This window comes from Gopherus evgoodei, chromosome 2 (assembly GCF_007399415.2).
Source record: "Gopherus evgoodei ecotype Sinaloan lineage chromosome 2, rGopEvg1_v1.p, whole genome shotgun sequence".
Taxonomy (NCBI): Eukaryota; Metazoa; Chordata; order Testudines; family Testudinidae; genus Gopherus; species Gopherus evgoodei.
In genome coordinates, this window is record NC_044323.1 from 94,589,110 (window position 1) to 94,609,712 (window position 20,603).

General features: G+C 41.7%; 1 protein-coding gene across 2 annotated transcripts in view; it reads left to right on the forward strand.

Moving 5' to 3' along the window:
* SUGCT (succinyl-CoA:glutarate-CoA transferase) overlaps positions 1-20,603 on the forward strand; it is a 473,401-nt gene that overhangs the window by 263,797 nt on the left and 189,001 nt on the right. The gene's annotated exons all lie outside the window — the stretch shown is intronic.

A 20,603-nucleotide genomic window follows, 5' to 3' on the forward strand; every position in this document is an offset into this window, starting at 1 on the left:
AGAATCTATTAGCTGCATCTCAGTGGAAAGGATTTAAAAAAACCCAAACTGCCCCAAACATACAAAAAAGCACACCCTAAAAATAATTTGAAAATTATGTTTTATTAGATTCGTTCCCAGCATCAAAACTGAGAAGCGAATTTCAGGTTTCCTCTTCCTTGATATGTTCTGATAATTGTTCATAACCCAAAGAATAAGTCATAAGTATTAATATTTTATTATGATTACAAGTTTAATTCCCTGTCCAAAGTATTTGAACTAGCTAAATTTTGTGAAATTTCAAGCTCAGTTTTACATTGGTTTTCTTGTAAGATTTCTGACCTTTCCTACTTTGGATTGAGCCGTAGCAGCCATTCTTTAGGTATTCTGGGAATTCAATTTCTAGTCCTGGGTGGAAGCAAGAAATGTGAAGGTGTGAAAAACAAAATCATCTTACTATTTCTGAATCTCCAAAAATAGCTGGGATCAAGTTTTGGGTGAAAGTTTTTTCTTTAAGGAGTCTTAGATTCTGGTTCATTCTAAATATTGTATGGAGTTAAGAGTACCGTGATATTGCAGGGAGATGCAAAATGCAAATTGACTCATAGGAGGAGAAAGTTGTGCTTGTTTAACTGAACTCCCCCAGAGATTCTGCTTGTGGAGGGCAGCTTTAAGTTGTGGTTGGGGCACCAAGAAGCCCACTTGGAGGAAGCTGTATAAGGAATGAGCTGAGATGGAGTATCCTGTGAGTGCCCTGCTGTGTTCCTTCTTTGTCCAAATTCTCCACTTTGGGCCTATGCTAGATAGTTGCCTACCCTTTGGTGGAGAAAGGTCACTGTTTTCATTGCACTATCTTTTATTCCTTTCTGCCAGCACAAACCCTGGAGCATTCAGAGCCTTTTATGCAGCTATATATTATATCATAGAATAAAACTATATTCAGTGATAAATACTGAAATTCATTTCTAAGGTATCAATAGTGCACCATGCTGCATGCTTTTCAGTTCAGTAACATTCTCTGTAGACATTTTTGTGTCAAATACAAACCTGTTCATAGTGATATGTGCCTTTCCCATCTGTAGGCCGAACTAGAACTTCAGTAACACTGCTAAGGTGACTGAGAAAATCACATGAAAGCTGCAGCTAGTTTAGCATGGTGCATCTTGTTGCTGACAAAAACACTTCAGTAAGGGCAAATAAAGATACTAAAGATGGATGCAGTATAAGAACCTGGATAGACACCCTTAAGACATGGACTCAGTCTCGTGTTCTGTATTTAAGAAATAAATGAAAGTGAGGAGACTATAAACATCCCTACTGTTGTTTTTTTTAAAGGCTTTCCCCTAATAATTCCCTGTACTTTATATATCCCATAAGATTCTCTTCTGCATGTGGGAGGAACTGAGTTAATGATCCAGTCCAGGACAAGCAATTAATTTTTTTTATTTGGATGCTTACAGTTTCCTAAGATGGATGAATGGATGGTGGCTTCATTAAACAGAATAAGATGGTAAAAGTGAAGAGAACTGTCCCCACTTTTTCCTCCAGAAAGCCCCTGTTTAACCCATTTGTACTCTACGCACATAAATAATAAGTTATTCTTAGAACCCTAAGGCTGCTGGGTAAAAACTGCAAATCTTGATAGAATTAGTTATGATATACAGTCTGAGAAATGGATTAGTACAGACTGGATAGGGAAACATTTGAACAACCCATTAGCCATTTTTCCCCCTTGAAGTCAGAAGAAAAAGCTTTGTCAGTCATAAACAAAAATGTGTTAAGAATATTTTTACCATCTCAGATAGATTTTTAGTTGTTAACGGGGGCTTTCCTTTAACATGTTAGAGACCGAGGATATAAACATGCTCACTGCAGGGGATGGTCCATGAATTCAGAAGTGATGAGTTCTTCAGTCTCCACTCTGCAGTAGGCAGAGTCAGATGTTTTTGTTTGGCCAGGCTGACTTTCTTCACACTGCAGAGCCACTTCAGAATTTTCTTTGCCTCCAAAGGTGTAGGAGACTCAGAGTCGGGTCCTCTGTAGACAGTCCCAAACATGATTAATTTTTTCTTCTTTTCTCCTAGGTCCTTTTCACCCCATCAGCTCTCCACTTTTTAGTGTGGGATTATTGGCTTTTTAAGGCTCATTAAAATTTACCTCATGGAATGCTGGGCAATTGTGGGGACTGTTAACTAGCTCTTCTCCAAATTAAGCCCCTGATGATGGCTGAAAAAGCAAAAGAGAAGGTTCTGTACCCTGTGCTCAGCTGGCTTGGCCAAGTGTATCAAAGGGGAAAAGTGTTCCTTTTGCTTCCCCAACCTTGGTGCAACTGTAGTTATAAAGCAGGCCTCTGGCCTGCACCAATAGGATAGAGCAGCTGTAGATGAATAAGAGGCTCAGAAAGGCAAGGTACTGAACCAAGCGCCTAGAACATCGGGAATTCAATCCATGTCCACTGACACGGACTGGCACCATCGCTAGGTGTTCCACCCCAGGAGAGTGAACCACAGGGTCCTTGGGAGTTCCAGTCAGTAGAACTGGTGCAGAGGAAAACCTCCAGGACTCTGTCCACCTTCTCTTCACCAGCTAAAGTCCCACAGTGGGGGCTGTGCAAGTTGCTGGGGACCTCCCCTCCCTGCCAGTGGGCAAGCGGTGGTCACGACACTCCTGTATTCCTCAGGAGTCCTAAGAACCGCCAATTTTCCAGAGACACCAGTTTCCTGTCAATGCCCCTCTTTCCTTTATATCAGGGCCATGGTGGACATTTTGGAGCCAGGATCCCATGTTCCACAGGTAACCATTTTATCCCAGGCTCCTGGCACTGCCTCCTCGGCAGCCATTTTATAGTCCCCACAGTGGCATCCAATGAAAAAAATTAGGAACAGGAGAAAATTACATAGAGGTCATTCCTCATCCACTTTTTCCTCCTCCTATCCAGAGCCCAAGCAGGGAATAAAAGGTCCAAAAATGCAGGGACAGATTCCCAAGGAGTTACAGGAGAGAGAGCTTATCTGAAGAGTTATTCCCCTCTTTCTTCTCTTCCTCTGTCTATGATCTGATCAGACCCTGCAAAAGACGTAAGAATAGAAAGCACAAGCATAGGCATGCCCACTCAGATTCTTATTACTCTGAATCTTTCTCTCTCTCCCCTGTTAGTTGTCGCTGTAAGTGGAGTAAGGGTCACAAGCACAGACATAAAGCAAACAAGTTCTCTAAGTCTAGACACTCCTCCTCCTCCTCCTCAGATCAGGGTAAACTTTCAGAATCTGAGGCAGAGGAAACCCAAAAAATCCCAGGAACTCTTGTTCCCTGCACATTTTTTTTCAAATCTATTCAGAGAAAGGCAGTTACTTTCTTGGGCATCTCCGCTGAGCATTTGGCTATAAAGGATGAAAAGGGGAATGAGGAGGAGGTCAAGGAGTCGAAAATATCCACAATATTTTCCAGCTGGCTCTAAACATGACCCTTACATTCTCATCCTGGGTGCCCAGTTTAGGGCCACAAAGATGGAATGTGAAAGCCCAGTGGAGACAAAGCATCAGATCAAAAACTTCTATAACATCCACCAATCAAAAGCATTGTTGGCTGCTTTACCCAAAATGGATGCAATCATGTCAAGAACACTAACCTCTTGACTGAAGGGGAATTCCTTCCCAAAGATATCTCTCGACAGAAGGGTGGAACCAGCCCTCTGCAGGGGCTATGAAATGGCTTCAGCATCCCTCAGAGCTTCAGCGATAACCACTTTTTTTTTGCCAGAACAGTATGGCTTATACTGAGTCCCTACTCTCTGACATCCCTGAAAAGATAGAGCGAAGGGGCTTGGGGCCTCTTTAAAGACAATTTCCCTAATATGTCTTCTAGTTTCAGACTCTCGGTCAATGCTTTCAGATTCTCCCCAGATTGATGGCATCCAAAACAGTAGCTAAAAGACTTCTATGGCTACAGACGTGGAAGGCAGATTTTTTCACAGTACAAGTTTCGGTAGCAAATCCAAACTTGAGAGAGAAATTTTTGGGGGAGCCAATATGAAAAGCTTCTTCCAAAGCACAGGACAAAACCAAAAAGCCTCTCTTCACGGATAATGATCACAGAGCTCTAAAGAGAGTTTTTAAGTCATTTTTCCACCCTAGACGGTCCTTTCAGGGTTATGGAACCTCATATAGATATGATAGGACAGACAACAGATTCTTTAAGAATAGAAGAGGTAAAGTCAGGTCTAATAAACCAAGAGGTGACTTCGACTCCAGGAATGCCCCCACGAGCAATCTATGACTACCATCTTCCCTCCAACATTTCCTGGGGGGCCTCTCCTGTCTCTTTTTGTTCCCACCTGGTTTGTCACCACTATGAATGGGTGAGAGATGACATTTGCAAGTGATATGCCATAGAATTCAAAAGTATCCCCCACTCTAAATTTCTCCCCTCTCCCTCAGGCCTTACTATATTCTGGCAAATCAGTCACCTTTTCCAAATTGGCGTGACAGAGCCCGTTCCAGGCCAGGAATGGTATCAGGGCTTATATTCCATACTTTTCCTGGTTCTGAAGAAATCAGAGTGGACAGGATGCTACTGGATTTAAAGACTCTCATCAAGTTCATCCACTTCCACAGGTTCAAAATGGAGTCTGCTCACTCTGCCATAGTGTCTATCACCTAGGGGGATTCTCTAACCTCTGTGGACCTAAAGGAGGTGTTTTTCCGTATTCCCATCTTCCTGCCACAGATGGTACCTGAGGTTTGCATATGGCACTTGGCATATGCTGTACAAAGCCTTTGTTTTTCGCATTGCCACTGCTTCCCAGGTATTCACAAAGTTTCTGGGGGTTATAGTGGCATCCCTATGGCAAAAAGGGGAACATCTATACCCTTTTCTTGACAACATCCTGGTAAGAGACACCTCCCCAAGGAAGACAGTCAGGGACACACAACTGACAATACACACCCTTCAGCAACATGGGTTTATAATCAATCTAGAGGAAAGCCAGCTTGTCCCTGCACAGACAACAGAACACCTGGGGCTGGACACCATACTCCACAGGGCCTTCCTCTCCAGAGTCTTTCAGGCACAGATTCTGGACAAAGCATACAAGATCTTTCACAGTCCACATTCTCCTATGAAGGATTTACTTCAGCTACTAGGCATGTTTGTTTCATACATATACCTACTCCTAGGGGCAAAGTTTCATCTCAGGTGTCTGCAGTACACTACCTGCTGAGCTTCCCCGCTCACATTCACAATGCCATCTCTCACACTAGAAGACTTCTCTCCACTGTGAAAAGGTCCCTCAGATGGTGGTTCCAGCTGACAAGATTCACAGACAATATCCAATTGTCAGAACTTCAAAGAGACACCATAATGATGGATACCAGCTATGAGGGATGGAGAGCTCATATGACATGACACAGAGGACAAGGTCAGTGATTGCAAACAGAATCCCATTATGCCATAAAGTGTTTAGAACTGCAGGCAGTTTACCTGGCCCTTCAGGTATTCTTCTCTGCCTTGAAATCCAGACACACACCTTTGTATTCACTGATAACACACTGCCATGGCATACATAGACAGGGAAGCACGCAGTGAAGCTTGTTACAAGCAGAAACCACGACCTTCTTCAGGTGGGCCAAGAGAAACATTCTGTCAGTCTGAGCCATGGATACCAAAGGAAAACTGAATGCCACAGCAGATTGGCTCAACTGCAAAATGGCAGACCGGCAGAAGTGATGTTTCCACCAGAGGGAGTTCAACTGCATAGTCCAGATTTTTGGAAAACCAATGTAGGATCTCTTTGCATCCAGTTCCAATGCCAAAATGAACAACTTCTATATCAGGAGAAGAGCTCAATGGGCCAAGTAAATCAACGCCTTCGCCCAGGGATGGCCTTGGCGTCTGCTATATGCACTCCCTCCTTTTCCTATGATAACATGCACCATCCAACTCATATGGACATAACTAGCTACAGTGATTCTGATTGCACCACACTGGCCAGGAGCCCCTGGTTTTCACACCTCATGGATTGTCTGTGGCCCTTTCACTACCACATGTGATCCGCTCTGGATTTATCATCTCACAGCTGTCTATTCAATTGCAAACTGGGATCTCTGAACCTGACTGCCTGGTTATTGAAAGATCACATTTAAATGAAGTAGGATATTTCAGGGATGTGGTCACAACCCTACTGAAGTCCAAAAAGTGTCCCACCAATTCTCAGTATGGATGAGATGAGATGAGAATACAGTAATATGGATATTTGTTTCCTGGTGTACATCAAAAGGATACAGGCATGATCAGCTTTGGCCAAATTGCTCCTAGGATTCTTTTAAACAGATCTGTCTATAGTCCATAGTATAACATGCTTAGAATTGGAGGACAAGCCAATTTTTAAAAAAAGGCTTCAGAGGTGATCCTCTCAATTAGCCACTTAGCCCAACTTCAGTACCAGACAAATTGTTTGAATCTACAGTAAAAAACAGAATTATCAAACACATACATGAACACGATATGTTGGTGAAGAGTCAACACGGCTTTTGTAAAAGGAAATCATGCCTCACAGGTCTGCTAGAGTTCTTTGAGGGGGGTCAACAACATGTGGACAAGGGTGTTCCAGTGGATATAGCGTACTTACACATTCAGAAAGCCTTTGACAAGGTCCCTCTCCAAAGTCTATTAAGCAAGGTAGGCAGCCAAGAGATAAGAGAGAAGGTCCTCTCATGGATCAGTAACAGGTTAAAAGACAGGAAACAAAGGATAGGAATAAATAGTCACTTTTCACAGTGGAGAGATATAAATAGAAGAGACCCCGCCTGCCCCTCCCCCAAGGACCTGTACTGGGACCAGTGCTGTTCAACATATTCATAAATGGCCTGAAAAAAAGGATAAACAATGAGGGAGCAAAGTTTGCAGATGATGCAGTATTACTCAAGATGGCTAAGTCCAAAGTTGACTGCAAAGAGTTACAAAGGGATCTCACAAAACTGAGTGACTGGGCAACAAAATGTTAGCTGAAATTCAATGTTGATAAATGCAAAGTAATTCACATTGGAAAACATAAATCCCATCTGGTCATACAAAATAATGGGTTCTAAATTAGCTGTTACGACTCAGGAAAAGAGATCTTGGAGCATTGAGGACAGTTCTCTGAAAACCTCTGCTCAGTATACAATGGCAGTCAAAAAAGATAACAATGTTAGGGACCATTAGGAAAGGGATAGATGATAAGACAGTAAAGACATGACGCCATTATACAAATCCATTGTACACCCACACAATGAATACAGCGTACAGTTCTGGTAACCCTGTCTCAAAAAAGATACATTAGAATTGGAAAAAGCAGAGAGAAGGGCAACAAAAAGGATTATGGTTGTGGAACAGCTTCCATATGAGGAAAAGATTTAAAAGAGTGGGATTGTTCAGCTTAGAAAAGAGATGACTAAGGGGGAGTATTATAGAGGCCGATAAAATCATGATTGGTGTGAAGAAAGTGAATAAGGAAGTGTAATTTACCCTTCATATAACACACAAACCAGGAGTTACCCAATGAAATTAATAGGCAGGAGATTTAAAAGAAACATAAGGAAGTACAGCTTCAGCAGGAGCTTGACAGAGGCCATTTCCTTCCCCTTCTCCCCCCAGCCTCCACTGGGAGACTTCTTTGATGTCTGGTTTCTTCTGCCAGATATGTAGAGACCTGGGAATAGGGCTGGTCAAAATTTTTCTATCAAAACTATTTTTCGATGGAATATTGATTTTTCAACTGAACAAAATTTTTCATTGAAAAGTGTCTGCTTTCTGCAGAAATTTTGGTTTTTCAACAAACATCCTAAATTTGAAAAATTTCAGCCAAAACCTATTTTTAAAATTTCTGCCAAAAAAAATCTAAATTTTTGTGAAAAATGTAAACAAAAATTAATTTTTTGTTAATTCTTACCAAAATTTTTCATGGAAGAAAAAAAGTGTTGTTTCCCCCTTACCAGCACTACTGGGGAGCCTGATTGTCTATCCCCATCAAAGATGCAAAGGGTATCTGGTGATGGAGTGGGGAGACACTGCTAGCTCACTCCCACCAACAAGAGCTGCAAAAAACATGGTGATCTCATTCGTGGTTTTCTTTTTCTGTCTGGCACTAAGTACTTTTTGGGAGGAGGAGACAGGTTGCACACTGCTCCCCTCTGGCAGTGGTGTGTTCCCAGGAGGAAACCCTTGACAAGAGCTAGGATCCAGATCTGAACTGTTCTACCAAAGTCATTCAGCACCAAAATGCCATTTGATCTGTTTATGCTATTGATCTCTTAAGCTATCTACTTTTTTAAAGCTGTTATGTCAACACTGATACAGTACAGCAGCTTGCCACCTACAGTACTTATAGATTCATAGATTGTAAGGCCAGAAAGGACCACTATAATCATCTGCTCTGAACTCCTGCATAATACAGGCCATAGGACTTCCCTGAATTAATTCCCGTTTGAGCTAGGACATCTTTTAGAAAAACACATCCAATTTTGATTTTAAAATTGCCAGTGATGGAGATCCTTTGGAAGTTGTTTCAGTGATTAATTACCTTCATTTACAACTGCTGAGAGTTTGTGAAGTAAGTATTAGGTAAGAAAAAATACCTGAATCATTTTCACTCAGTTTGACATTTTATTGAAGAGCAAGGGATGTAGTACAGTATACAGTGCTAACAATTGTAACTTTTTTAATGAAGTAATAATATAAAAGTAGCTCTGCTGGCAGGTGGCACATAGTCGGTTGTATAATGCACATGGCTGTAAACTGTAGAACGATTCAGTACCTGCTGCAAGTTGAGGAAGTGGGATCTTCATGTCTTCTTGAGCAGCTGACTTCCTAGAGATGTGGTTTTGTTCTCTGTCACATCCCAGTACAGAGATACTCTATTCCAGCCAAATGACATTAACTTTGAAATAGAGAATAAGATCCTACCAGTTAGGTCTTATGCAAGGGAACATCAGCAAACCTGAGTCTAACCGTAAAAATAAGAAGTCTGAGAATGATTATTCTAGAGACTTAGAACAGTTCTTTAGATGGTAAACGTGTCTACAGTAGTCAATACTAATACTAAACATATTTGTCATAGTCCATTTAAGGATCATCAGTGGATGTAAAGTGGCCCTGTAAAGTTAAATCTCTATACTCTATTATCAATCCCCTAAGACATTCAGCTGTTCCCTGTCAGCTAATTAATGATAGATACTACAATAATTTTGGGGGGATTTTTTTTGGTTAAAATTTCTATATTGAAACAATTGTTTCAGTAGCATATGAAATTGATTTATAGATAATCTGATCCCATACATAAAAAAAAAGGGGGGGGTGGCACTAGTCTTCAGTCCTTACTTCTATTTTCTTTCCTCTGTATCCTGAAGACTGGAACAAAGGAGTTTTAAAATCTCTTCCTTAAGCATAGAAACCAAGCTATGTTTATCTATTTTTTAAAGTTAATTTTCCAAGCAGTATGGCTTAATCCACGAGCCCTCTATCTTTTGTTTTTTTGAGAATGTGAGTATTGCTCATAAAATAGTTTTAAATAAATGTGTCATGAATGACCTGTAACTGGCTTGGAGCTGCATGCCTCTATTTATATGATGATGGTTTATTTTTTAGAGCTCCCAGTATAACAATATAGGAAAAATACTAAAGGTCTTTGGCAATTCATCTGGGTGATTTTAAAGATATTTCTGTTACATTGAACTATTGGCATTGTTGCATAGGAATAAAAGCTTAAGAAAATTATCCCTCCCCCCTTAAAAAAAGCCACATCTAAAAAGATCACAAAAGAAAACACACAATTCAGATAATCTCCGTGTTATATCTGAGATTAACTTGGACACAGATGTTTCAATTCATAGTTTGATCTGGTGTAAAATATACATTTAATAAAATACTGTATTATATTGCTTCTATAAACACTGGTATCTGATAAAAGCATGTTGGCTTTTCTACCATATAGTTGAAGCAAGAGCTCTTGAACTAGTGCTTAGAGCAGGGGTTTTGATACCACCCTTCCCCACCGCCCCAAATTAACTCTTTCAGCTTGTGGCCACAGGTTTCCTTAGTATATATATATTTTTCATTTGCATTTTATAGGATTTAAGCTGCTGTAGATAATTATTAGACTTTGTTCTTTCTGTATTTAAAGATGAAATGATTCAACACCATTCATTACTGTTCATTTCCTGACCACACTGTAACCATTAAACTTCTAAGATATTATCCAAGAAGTTACTGAAATTATTAATGCTACATGAAAACATTTTCCCATCCAGGCACAGACTTCCCCCTTTCATCCACTTGGCTGTAAATGGAAATAACTCAGGAATTATCTCTTTTTGTTGATTTGTAAACCACCTAAACCCTTGACTGCCATCCTTTTCCACCACCAAAAGCTGTCTCCCCCTCTTGTGCCAGCAGCAGCATCTGAAAAGCTGATTGCTTCCTTTGAAGACAGGTGTGAGAGGGTGCTTTCTATATGCCAAAGGCTGGTTGTCTTGCTGTTGGTTTGTGTCAATCCCAACAACAGTCAGTCCCATGATGTAATACTCCTACTTTACTGCGGAGCAGCAGTGAAATGCTCTAGACTGGAGCTGAGCAAACATGTTTTGATAAATGACTGATGATTTTGTGGCATAGTGGTTACAAACAGAATTTACTGAAGTCCAGGTGGTTCAGTAATATAGGTGCAATCACTTGGTGAACTGCCTTTAAAAGATCCTACAGGACTAATGCGTTCTCACTTCTTATTACCCGTAGTTTACTTTTATCCAGCTAGTTGCAAAGGCATTATTTATACAGATTCTAATTACAATTTCCAGTATTGTCAAGATTTTTTAGGATGGGGAAAAATGACTAATGGTTTTGATCTATATCATATGCCGGGTGGCTTGCTTGAAAGCCACAGTTTAAACTGTGGAAATGCTGAGAGACATAATCCAGCTCCTTAGGCATTGTCAACACTAGAAAAATATGGCCCCCACCCTTGCACTTCAGTTAGTATTTGTAATAGGTGTAGGCCAGTGTATAGACAGGGTTAGTGGTAAACATGCCCAGGTCCTTTCTAAACTGCAGCCCTCCGCTATTGCTACTAAAGGTGGAGCTTCAAAATTGGTAAATTATATGTACTTAAATGTACTAGAGTAAATGCAATCTTTCAGTCTCCTCTGTAGTTCTAATCTCTACTGTAGTTCTTTGTATTTGTAATCTGTTTTTCAGGAAACTGTGTTTCAATCTTGATTTAAGACTTGTTCCTGCAAACACTCTCAAGTGTAGTGCTTTTCACTGTGAGTGATTCCATTGAATTTGATAACCTCTATGCTCAGGCTGCAGGCCGTTTGCAGTGTTGATCCTTATTGAGGATGTGATCACTCCCTTTAATAAGGTGTGTGTAGAACTCAGACCAGTTTGAAAGGAAATGGGAAAAAATAATCTATTATCAATGAGAATAGCTATCCTAGACTTACCCACACCATATGTGGTTTAGAGTGTTGTTGTAGCCATGTTGGTCTCAGGATATTAGAGACACAAGGTGGATGAGGTAATATAGTTTATTGGACCAACTTCTGTCTGGCAAAAGAAACAAACGTTTGATCTTACACAGAGCATGTGATATTATGTTTCTTTAGTGCCACCCTCACTTAGATTTAGTTATGTTATTGAAAACAAAAGGAAGGCATTACGTATGTGTGTAGTCTTGTAATATTACACTAAAAAGATTTTTTATTACAATTTTCCCCATGACATTGCAAAACGTATGACAGAAGTATTGGTTTTATAGTCATCTACCACCAATTTAGATAAGATCTGGCTAAATCCATATGAGAAGCAAGACCATCTATAAGGAGGAGCCACAATGAGGGTGAAGCAAGTGTCCAAAACTTGTTTCAGGCAGAATGTGGCAATTAAATGTGTCTAGTATTACACAGTACCTCAGCTTAGCCATTTTACCACCTTTGGTAAGCATATTGTTTCCCATGAATAAAGCTGAGTGAAATTCTTTGGTTTTACTTAATGAACTTTTCATAAGGAAAACACAAATTGTGCTAATGCATACATTTGGTCTATGGTATAAGTTTTTTATATTTCTCCATGAAACCATCCTTCCAGCACAAGAGAAAAGCTATGCATAGCACTGTCATTTTAGGCTCTACCTTGAAGGAAATAAAAATATCACCTTGTGTCTTTGTCCCATGAATCCATGGTCAGGGTGTTGGGCAGCATCTGTCCAGCTGCTAGTCAAATGTTTGAAGCAAGTTTATTGAGAGTGATGGTGAGACCCAGTGGCTGTTGGAACGATCTATTGGAGTAAAATTCTTTGCCTGGACAAGCCAACGGGTTAAAGGGATGCATGGAAAACCTCACTGAGAGAAAGTCAATGTGAAGAAATATAATAGCGAATGTGCTCCCAGACAGGCACCAAGGTCCCAATCCTGCAAGGTGTTGAGCACGTCTGAGAGATGCTAAACAACCTCAACTCACATTCAACAGGATTGAGGGTGCTTATCATCTAGTCCTAAAAAAGGTTAGCAGAAAAAAATCCAGCTCAAAAGATCTAGGGACAAGCCTGGCTTCCTGTTCCATCCCATCTGTGTTGCTCTGGTGGCATGAAGGGGACAGAGAACTACCCTAGCTGGCCAATTAGGGAGTCTTGTGATATAGGGAAAATACCATAAAGCCAGTGTAGTCAGTTCTACACCAGCACTCCACTTATCACCACTCTCTTATGTTTAAAAGTGCATTCTTGGGTAAGCCCCAGGTATGGGCAGAGGCTGGAGGGGGTGATTTCCAGCCAGCAGAAATCTTAACTACCCGAGAAAACCCTGAGGCTGCTCTAGATTACACTTGGAGCCACTTTTTCCCTCACTCTGTGTTCTGTGCCAAGTGCTGCTTGGCCACAATTTGTGATCTGGCTCTCAAAAGCAGAATATGCGGAAGGAAGAAAATGCTAATCTTTTGGTATTAAAATACTTTTACAAGTGCCTTTTATAATGGATAAACAATTGAGTAGCTGTGCTGACTTATTATGGAATCCATATACTAGTTTGACAAAGACACTTCTCATTCCCACAATTCTGACCAAGCAAGATCCTGCCCTCGCTAGTGCTTGACATGACATTGCTTGGGGGGGTTGGCCAATCATGAGTTTTATATTTTTTGAAATTTGGGTCACCTTGTTGATAAAATCAGAATAATTCATTTGTAATAAAACTAAGTGCAATGATACAAACGCTGAAGCCTAACCTTAAATGAAGGAGTTACTCTTTTAACAGCCCACTGCTACTTTCAAAGTGAAGGTAATGATTTGACCACTATTTTTTTCCCATTTGTTTCCATGAGTTTTCTGCTCTGGTGTTTGTTCCCCTGTGCTGCATCCCTCTTCCCCCATGCTCTGGTGTCAAAGAACCCACCTAGCAGGTTTTTCAATGAAACATTGAAAATTTCTGGCATACTTCAGTTGAGTTTTTTGAATTGTCGCCATGTTGCAATGCTCAGGACAACAGTTTGAATTAAAGCCAAAGATAGCTTTGAATCATTTGGTATTAGGGTATTAATGAGCTCTGCAGACATTTCAAAATACTATTTTTCCCCCTTTAACCAGGTGTGGCTTAAGCCAGTCTATTTTTCCCATAAGTAATAAGGTGTACAATATATAACTTTCCCCCAGTATTGCAAAGAGTGTTTCCAAAAGGCTTCATTATGCAACGAAGAGAATATTTTACTGGGTTTCCTTTCCCTAACATTATGTTCCTGCCTGCCTCCATCCTGAAAAGCTGATGGCTTGAGCAATGACATTTCCTTCAAACTACCACATCATGAGCTTTTCTCATTTCCTGATTCTGCTTTTCACGTGCTTTTTGTTGCTTAAAAACTGTCTGTGAATGAAACTAAAGGTTTATTACTAAAAGAATTATATTTAAGGATCATTTTCCAAATGGCTAGAAGTGACAATGCAAGCAAATTGTACTCAGATGCTGAAGAAAGGAATTAAGGATTTAATACTGAAATAAAAGATTTTTAGACTTCCAGTAATCTGTCTGATAAAAAGATAACACGCTTGAAATCTTTAATCACAAAGCACTGAAGTAATTTCTAAAATATAATCGAATTTACTCTTCTGGCTTTCCTGAGTGACATGTTAAATGAAAGCACTTAGAAAATTAAAAGAATAAAATATAAATCTTAATGGAAATCATTCTCAAAAGTTCATACAAAAGGGGCTCTTATATGTTTGGTTTTTGTTGGTTTGTCTTTACATTAAAGATTACATTTTTCCTATGGCAGTTCAGTAGTAAAACAAGATGGTGAAAACCATTTTTGTCTTTGCTGAGGGGCTCTCATTCCAGTGGAGTGGGAAAAGAACATCTCTTTTTTCGGCAAGATGGTTGACGCTAGTCATTATATTAACATAATTAAATTTAATAAAAGTTTTCAGCTTGATTTCAGTGTATAAGTAGCAGGAAAATCTTTCCTACAGTTTTGATGGATGTGCTGAGCTGTATATGTGTAGTTTTCTTTTAAGGAAGATATTATCAGACTTTCAGTGGGACTTATTCTCCCAAATCCTGGAGGTGTAATTGAAAATCCCACCCTAACTTTCTACAAATGCACTGCAGGGTGCATCATTTGAGGAAGTCATAAGGTGCTTCTCTCTCTCTCTACCCCTGCACAAGGATGAGCCTTAACTACAGCCCTTGCGCTTTCTTGAATACAAGAACAGCTCAACGCTAGTGAGCCCATGGGAGCTCACCTCACCAAAAGGGACAAAGTGGAAGCAGAGCCATGGTCGGAAGAAATCACAGAATCGTAGAAGTATAGGCTGGAAGGGACCTGGAGAAATTGTTAAGTCCAGCCCCCTGTGCTGAGGCAGGACCAAGTAAATCTAGACCCTCTCTGCCATGTGGTTTGTCCAACCTGTTTTTAAATGGAGAGCAAAGTTGTCTTGCTGCAGAGGACATGCACACCGCACCCTCCTGGGAAGTGATAGTGATTGCATTCCCAGGAACCTCCGGGAGGCATTCACATGAGTTGCTACAGCTCTGGACATGAAACTGAATTTTAATGACACAGCTTGAATCAGCTTCTTTAAAATCACATTATACTATAATCATCCAGCCAGCTGGCGATGAGGATGCTGAAAATCTTGTTCAGCATCTCTTTCTTAGGTGCATCTTCTTTATCGTGGTCTATCTTTGCTGTATTTCTTAATGATTAAAATACAATTATCAAAGAAAAGAGCCCCACATAATTTTACTGTTTCTCTTTGGTCATGTCCCTCATTTAAGACCTTTGCCACACATTGAAAAGGCCAGTGTCACATACAATTGTGTGAATGAACCTGTTCCTATAGTTCTGAGTCCTCTTGTTTTGTCACAGTTCCACTGGTACCAGAATGGCATGCTCTTTTCTTTGTTTTGGTTGGGAGGTAGGGAGGTACATTCATGTTTCACTTGAAAAGTTCGGTTAACAGAAGCACAATAGCCTAAACCACAAACACTAAAAAGGGAAGTTTGAATGTATTTTTTGTAAGAGTGGATCTGTAATAAAAACAATAAAATCCAGTGTTTAAGTTTTATAGAAATAATTTAATGACCAGCTGCAGCCATAAACACCTTTACATTTTGATTGGGTCTTAACTCCTCCATCCAGTGATTAATTGGTCTGTGAAAGACAAACATATTACATGATTCCTTAAGTATAACATCCTGTTTTAAAGACTACTTTAGTACAGTTTAAATGTTTTTGAACCTGTTCACTTTAAAAGGGTATTTCAGTGGTCTTCAATTTGTCATTAATTCTTGTGTATTTTCATGATGATGACTATGAATATACAGTATTCCCCTTTAACGTTTCTTCCACACAGCAGTATTGCTTTGTCGTACTTTCTCTGCAGAGGTTTCATATGAGTAACATTGTATGGTGTCACAGCTTGTTTCTGTAGAAACATCATGACGAACACAGCATGGAGATTTTATTTGACATGAGTTGGAGAGAACAAATAGTAGGGTCTTCCTTAAATGGAATCAAACACATGATAGGCTGTATTTGTGGATAGTAGCCGCAGCCTCACTTTGGTAGAGGCACCAGAGCACTGGAAAGCTTTGTGCTATAAGGCGCTCCCAAGTATGCAGGGGAAATATTTCCATTCCTCTCCATAACTTTGCTGACCAGAGCAGGAAGGGGAAATCATAACCAGACCTCTCCCTGCCCTCCGAGAGGATGACAGGACCAATGTACAGGGTCTACGAAGAAAAGAAATCTTCTAGAAGGTCGCTCTCCCTTGTACACCTGCGAGGTTACCCAAAATGTGGCTGTATGGGAATAGATATATGCATAGAACTTTAAAACATATTCCATGTAACATTGTTTCAAGTGAATTTAGTGTTCCTGTCAGTGCCAGATTGCCTACTCCTGATATTAAAATCAATTGATTTAGCTATGAAACAGGTACAACACAGGCAGCAGGAGTTCAAGTTCTCCAATGTGCTTGAATCGTGACTGAGAGTGTAGTGACATTTCTTAAATACATTCAGTCCTTGGCCTCTGTATGGGACTGCCATCAGGGGATCTAGTTAGTACCTGTTGTGGTTGTTGTGGTTTTGCAACATGGGAGATTGATTGAGAACAAGAAACTATAAGTCACCAAATAGCCATAAAACAATAGCAAGTTTTGGTCATATTAGATATGGGCTATAGGTGATGACAGTTGCTATCATCTTAATAATCCTCTGATCAGTCCATTCTCCATTGCATATAATTATTCAAAATAAATTACTACTTCATAGATTATAAGGCCAGAAGGGACCATTGTGATCATCTAGCCTGAGCTTCTGTATAATACAGATCACTGGACTTCCCCCAAATAATTCCCAGAGCAGATCTTTAGAAAAACATCCACAATTGATTTAAAAATTGTCAATAATGCAGAATCTGCCTTGACCCTTGGTAAATTGTTCCAATGGTTAATTAATCTCACCACTTAAAAATTATGCTTTATTTCCAGTCTGAATTTGTCTAGCTTCAATTTCCAGCCACTGAATTGTTATACCTTTCTCGGCTAGACTGAAGAGCCCATTATAATATTTGTCCCCCATGTAAGTACTTTTATACTGTCATCAAGTCGCTCCTTAACCTTCTCTTTCTTAAGCTAAATAGACCAAGATCCTTGAGTCTGTCACTACAAGGCATGTTTGCTATTCTGTTAGTCATTCTCATGGCTCTTGTTCGATCCTTCTCCATTTTGCCAATATCGTTCTTGAGCTGTTGTCACTAGGAGTATGTCTACACTATGAAATTAGGCTGAATTTATAGAAGTCGATTTTTTAGAAATCGATTTTATACAGTCGATTGTGTGTCCCCCCACTTAAGACTGTTAAGACCATTAACTCAGCAGAGTGCGTCTACAGTACCGAGGCTAGCATCGACTTCTGCATCATTGCACTGTGGGTAGTTATCCCACAGTTCCAGCAGCCTCCACTGCCCATTGGAAATCTGGGTTGAGCTCCCAATGCTTGATGGGGCAAAAACATTGTCACTGGTGGTTCTGGGTAAATGTCGTCAACCCCCTCCCCCTTGAAAGCAATGGCAATAAATCGTTTCTTGCGTTTTTTCCTGGGTTACCTGTGCAGACAACATACCACAGCAAGCATGGAGCCCGCTCAGCTCACTGTCACCGTTGACAGTCTTCTGGGTGCTGCCAGACATGGTTCTGCATTGCTACACAGCAGCAGCTCATTGCCTTTTGGCAGCAGACGGTGCATTACGATTGGTAGCTGTCGTCGTTGTCTCCTGGGTGCTCTTTTAGCCAACTTCGGTGAGGTCGGTCAGGGCGACTGGGCAGATATGTGTGCTCCTGGCTGACCTCAGTGAGGTCGGCCGAGGGCGCCTGGACATAAATGGGAGGCGACGATGGCCAGCAATTGTACTGCACCGTCTTCTGGCAAGCAGCCAGGAGACGACAATGGCTATCAGTTGTACTGCACCATCTTCTGGCAAGCAGCCAGGAGATGACGATGGCGAGCAGTCGTACTGCATCGTCTGCTGCCAGTCTAAGATGTATAAGAGAGATGGAATGGATCAAAACAATAAAGAGACCAGATTTGTTTTGTATTCATTTGCTCCCCTCTCCCTCTGTGACTAGTGGGGGGAGGGATAGCTCAGTGGTTTGAGGATTGGCCTGCTAAACCCAGGGTTGTGAGTTCAATCCTTGAGGGGGCTATTCTGTGTGACAACCCTGTAAACCAACCCTGTAAGCCATGTCATCAGTCACCCCTCCCTCCATCAGAGCAACAGCAGACAATCATTTTGTGCCTTTTTTCAGTGCAGATGCCATAGCATGGCAAGCATGGAGCCCACTCAGATCACCGCCGCAATTATGAGCACTGTAAACGCCACATGCATTATCCTGCAGTAATGCAGAACCAGAATCTGCAAAAACAAAACCAGGTGAGGAGGCGACGGCAGCGTGGTGACGAGAGCAATGAGGACACGGACACAGACTTCTCTCAAAGTACGGGCCCCAGCAGTGTGGACATCATGGTGTTAATGGGGCAGGTTCATGCCATGGAATGCTGATTCTGGGCCCGGGAAACAAGCACAGACTGGTGGGACCACACAGTGTTGCATGTGGCTGCGAAACTTTCGCATGCGTAAGGGCACTTTCATGGAACTTTGTGACTTGCTTTCCCCTGCCCTGAAGTGCAAGAGTACCAAGATGAGAGCAGCCCTCACAGTTCACAAGCAAGTGGCAATAGCCCTGTGGAAGCTTGCAACGCTAGACAGCTACTGGTCAGTCGGGCATCAATTTGGAGTGGGCAAATCTACTGTGGGGGCTGCTGTTATCAAAGTAGCCAATGCAATCAAAGAGCTGCTGATATCAAGGGTAGTGACTCTGGGAAATGTGCATGTCATAGTGGATGGCTTTGCTGCAATGGGATTCCCTAACTATGGTGGGGTGATAGATGGAACCCATATCCCTATCTTGGCACCGGAGCACAGTACTTTTCAATGGTGCTGCAAGCACTGGTGGATCACAAGGGATGTTTCACCAACATCAACGTGGGATAGCCAGGAAAGGTACATGACGCTCACATCTTCAGGAACTCTGGTCTGTTTCAAAAGCTGCTGCAAGGGCCTTTCTTCCTAGACCAGAAAATAACCATTGGGGATGTTGAAATGCCTATAGTTATCCTTGGGGACCCAGCCTACCCCTTAATGCCATGGCTTATGAAGCCGTACAATGGAAGCCTGGACAGTAGTCAGGAGCTGCTTACACACAGCCAGACACCAGGGCAGTTAACAGAGTACATGAGGGCACGGTGCACATCAGAAAAGCTTTGAAAACCAGTTTCATGACTGGCCAGGCTACGGTGTGAGAGTTCCCCCTCCTTGGTTCACTCCACTTCCCTGTAAGCTAACCACCCTCCCCCCTTCGATCACCGCTTGCAGAGGCAATAAAGCAATTGTTGCTTCACATTCATGCAGTCTTTATTAATTCATCACACAAATAGGGGGATAACTGCCAAGGTAGCCCGGGAGGGGTAGGGGAGGAGGGAAGGACAAGGCCACACTACACTTTAAAACTTATTGAATGCCAGCTTTCTGTTGCTTGGACAGTCCTCTGGGGTGGAGTGGTTGGGTGTCCGGAGGTTCCCCCACCTCGTTCTTGGGCATCTGGGTGAGAAGGCCTGGGAGGAGGGCGGTTGGTTACACAGGGGCTGTAGCGGCGGTCTGTGCCCAAACTGCCTTTCCTGAACCTCAGCTATACGCTGAAGCATATCAGTTTGTTCCTCCGGTAGCCTCAGCATTGCCTCTTGCCTTCTGTCACCAAGCTGATGCCACCTATCTTCTTCAGCCTGCCACTTATTATCTTCAGTCCGTCACATCCTCGCGTTCATATTGTGCTTTCCTGCACTCTGACATTGTCTGCCTCCACGCATTCTGCTGGGCTCTTTCAGTGTGGGAGGACTGCATGAGCTCAGAGAACATTTCATCACGAGTGTGGTTTTTCACCTTCTAATCTTCACTAGCCTCTGGGAAGGAGAAGATAGTGTGAGCATTGAAACCTTTGCAGCTGGTGGAGGAAAGAAAGAGAGAGTGGTAGTTAGAGAACAATAGGTAGACTCTTTCATGGTAAACCTTGCTGTTGACATTACATAGCACATGTGCTTTTGGTACAAGGTCGCATTTTGCATCTTATTGAGGGCATGTCGGTTTGGTGTGAGAGATCTTTCATGCAGGGCTGGGCAACAGAATTTGGCTTCCAGGCAGCCATGGTTAGACACAGTCTTCTGACTTCTGTAAGCTTCATAATGTGGGAATGGTTTCAAACAGCAGCACCCTCATTTCCCATACCAAGCAGCCGCTGGGTTGGCCATTTAAAATGGGTTGGCCATTTAAAAGGAGGAGGGGCTGCAGTTTTCGGGTTAACATGCAGCACAAACCCAACTAAACCCCACTCCCCAACACACCCAGTTCTCTGGGATGATCGCATCACCCCTCCCTAACAATGGGGAACATTTCTGTTCAGCCACAGGCAAACAGCCCAGCAGGAATGGGCACCTCTGAATGTCCTCTTAATAAAATCACCTTATTTCAACCAAGTATCCAGGAATGAT